General features: G+C 34.2%; 1 protein-coding gene across 1 annotated transcript in view; it reads right to left on the bottom strand.

Annotated features, from left to right (window-relative positions):
• The window catches only part of BLZF1 (basic leucine zipper nuclear factor 1), a 62876-nt gene that overhangs the window by 56814 nt on the left and 3624 nt on the right, over positions 1-2438 (bottom strand). The gene's annotated exons all lie outside the window — the stretch shown is intronic.

Raw genomic sequence — 2438 nt, 5'->3', positions numbered from 1 at the left:
GGGGAGAAATAAAGTTTATTTATGTCATAAAAATAATTCTGACTTTTTTCTCTTATGCTAGTCTTAAAGTTGTATCACAAGACTATAGGACTATTTTTCATTTAACAGATTTTTTTTTTCCCAATTTTTCCTATGTATGTAGCAACGTTCTAGGAATTCTGAGTTGCATTAGACAAGAGGTGGAAATACATCTTGGGTACAATTAATGTGTTCTATTTCAGAAAACATTTCACATTAGACTAAAATAGTGTCATTTCTATACGAAATGTAAACTAAAACACTCTTTGGGCCTCGGGAGTGACTCTACTTTCAAAAAGATAAGCAAAGGAATACTCTAGAAAGTGACATAAAGGGTTTGGTATATTAGTTAAAACACACTATAGCATGGTAGCACTCACAAGGAAAGTCTCCACTGAATTGTTTTAAAAATAAAGGACTGTTCCCACGTTCTTAAAATCTGATTTTAAGTTTGTTTATCTTTATCTAACGTAAATTCATTTTGTCAGTAAGACATTCTGGCATTTAAGAAGTAACATAGAATCACATATAAGTACAGATTAATGAAAAACATCAACAACAAAAGACACACTAGAGCCACGCTGCAGGCGCACTGAGGCTGAGGGAACAAGTGTGATACTTCCATCATGCTCAGATAGGATTTCTAGGCAAGTCATAACTTTTCTGAGTTGGAATTTTAACTAATGGAGACTCAAGAACAAATCACGAAATGGTTGATGCTAAACCTAAAAGGCAAAAAAGTCATGGGTATTTACCAGAAATTTCTTTTCAAACAGAATACCCCATAAAATTCCAATCAAGAAATTCAACCAACTTGTTTCAACCTCAATTTGCTCTTAACTTTACTTAAGCTGTTCTACTTACTCAAGTATTTATAAATACCAAAGTTGTATTACATATCATACGGCAGCTCCCTCTCAGTAATAACTATGATTCTAGCTAATGTGCATGGGCAAGCAGGCCGTGGGAGCAAGGGCTTAACATTTTCTCAACTGGTAACTTATCTTTCATAATTCTATTTTTCCTTGTGACACACGTAGAAACCTTTATTACATATGCACCAGGCACAACCCAGGACACATTCATGAGCAATTCCCTTCTCTCAAGTGGGAAGACAAAGATTTCTGGTACCAGATAAAGCAAAACATCAAACCTTATTCTTCCCCACTCTTTGAAGGGAACCAACAAAACAATCCTAAATTATTCATCATTATTACTTCCACCTGTGACCACTTATTAGTAAATTAATATTGGTGGAATGTAAGGAAACAACATATAAGGTCACTTAGTCTAACAGGGGCTGGCCAAACTTTTTCTGCAAAGGGCCAGATACCAAATACTTTAGGCTTTGTGGACAAAAAGGTAAAATTGAGAATACTATACAGGTATTTATATAAAAAGAGGAAAAAATTGTTACTGATGAAATTCAAACTATAATAATGAATACAGGGTTTTTTTTTTTTTTTGTAACATAGGTCTAGTAATGAGAGGAACAGAATTCTTTTTTATTCAGGATAATATTTGGCTTAAGTGTGATTCAAAGCTAGTGTTCCCTATCATCAAACTGATTGCAAATATTCTCAGGATGCCCAAGGGCCACAATTGCCAACCCCTGCTCTAGAACATGGAGGCAAAAAGAATATTTTACGATCTGTCATTGAACAAATATTTCTCCTTTATTCATAAAACTGTAAATCTACAAAGATATGTACTATAAATCAGCAGGATAGGGTAGTGGGAAGAACACCAGACTCTGAATCAAAATAACTTAAATATCTACTATCATGCATTGTGTGACCTCAGACAAATCACTTAACCTCACCCTTTTCCTATCCCTTGGTGCTTTCAGAATAATGCAAATACTATCGTGTGTATTTTGAAAATAATTTGTTTCTTTTGCAGACTAGACTGTTGGGAGCTCCTCGGGGTAGGGACTGTCTCCTAATCTTGCATCATCAGCTAATGTAATGGTCCTTGGCACAGAAAATGAATAATGCTAAGTTCATTAATCTGTTAATACACTGCCTAGAAAATTTCACTTCAATATCCAATAACTAACTCATTTAAAAACTGCTTAATTTTTCTTTCTCTACACTAAATCATTAATTCCTAACTTGGTTATAGCTGCAAAGACTGTCTGAAACCTATGCAAATTCAGCTATAATACAATTAAGCAAATTAGGGATCATTCTTTAATTCTAAATTGATACTTTTAAATGTCTTCAATATCACCTAATAAAGTTTAGTTATTAAATTAGAAAAATATGTTACAGACAACGGACTTAAGTGTTAGATCGACATTTATTGAAGTGGAAGCCAAACATTCTTCTTGCTACAGGCTCTGTGGATAAAGAGTTCCCTGGTCAAATAAATGTGGGCAATGCTGCATACTGCACCTCTTTGGAGCTTCAGCGTGTACA

Source organism: Propithecus coquereli, unplaced genomic scaffold (genome assembly GCF_000956105.1).
Source record: "Propithecus coquereli isolate 6110/MARCELLA unplaced genomic scaffold, Pcoq_1.0 Scaffold56, whole genome shotgun sequence".
Taxonomy (NCBI): Eukaryota; Metazoa; Chordata; class Mammalia; order Primates; family Indriidae; genus Propithecus; species Propithecus coquereli.
The sequence above is the reverse complement of the archived record's forward strand: the minus strand, read 5'-3'. Positions and strand labels throughout refer to the sequence as shown.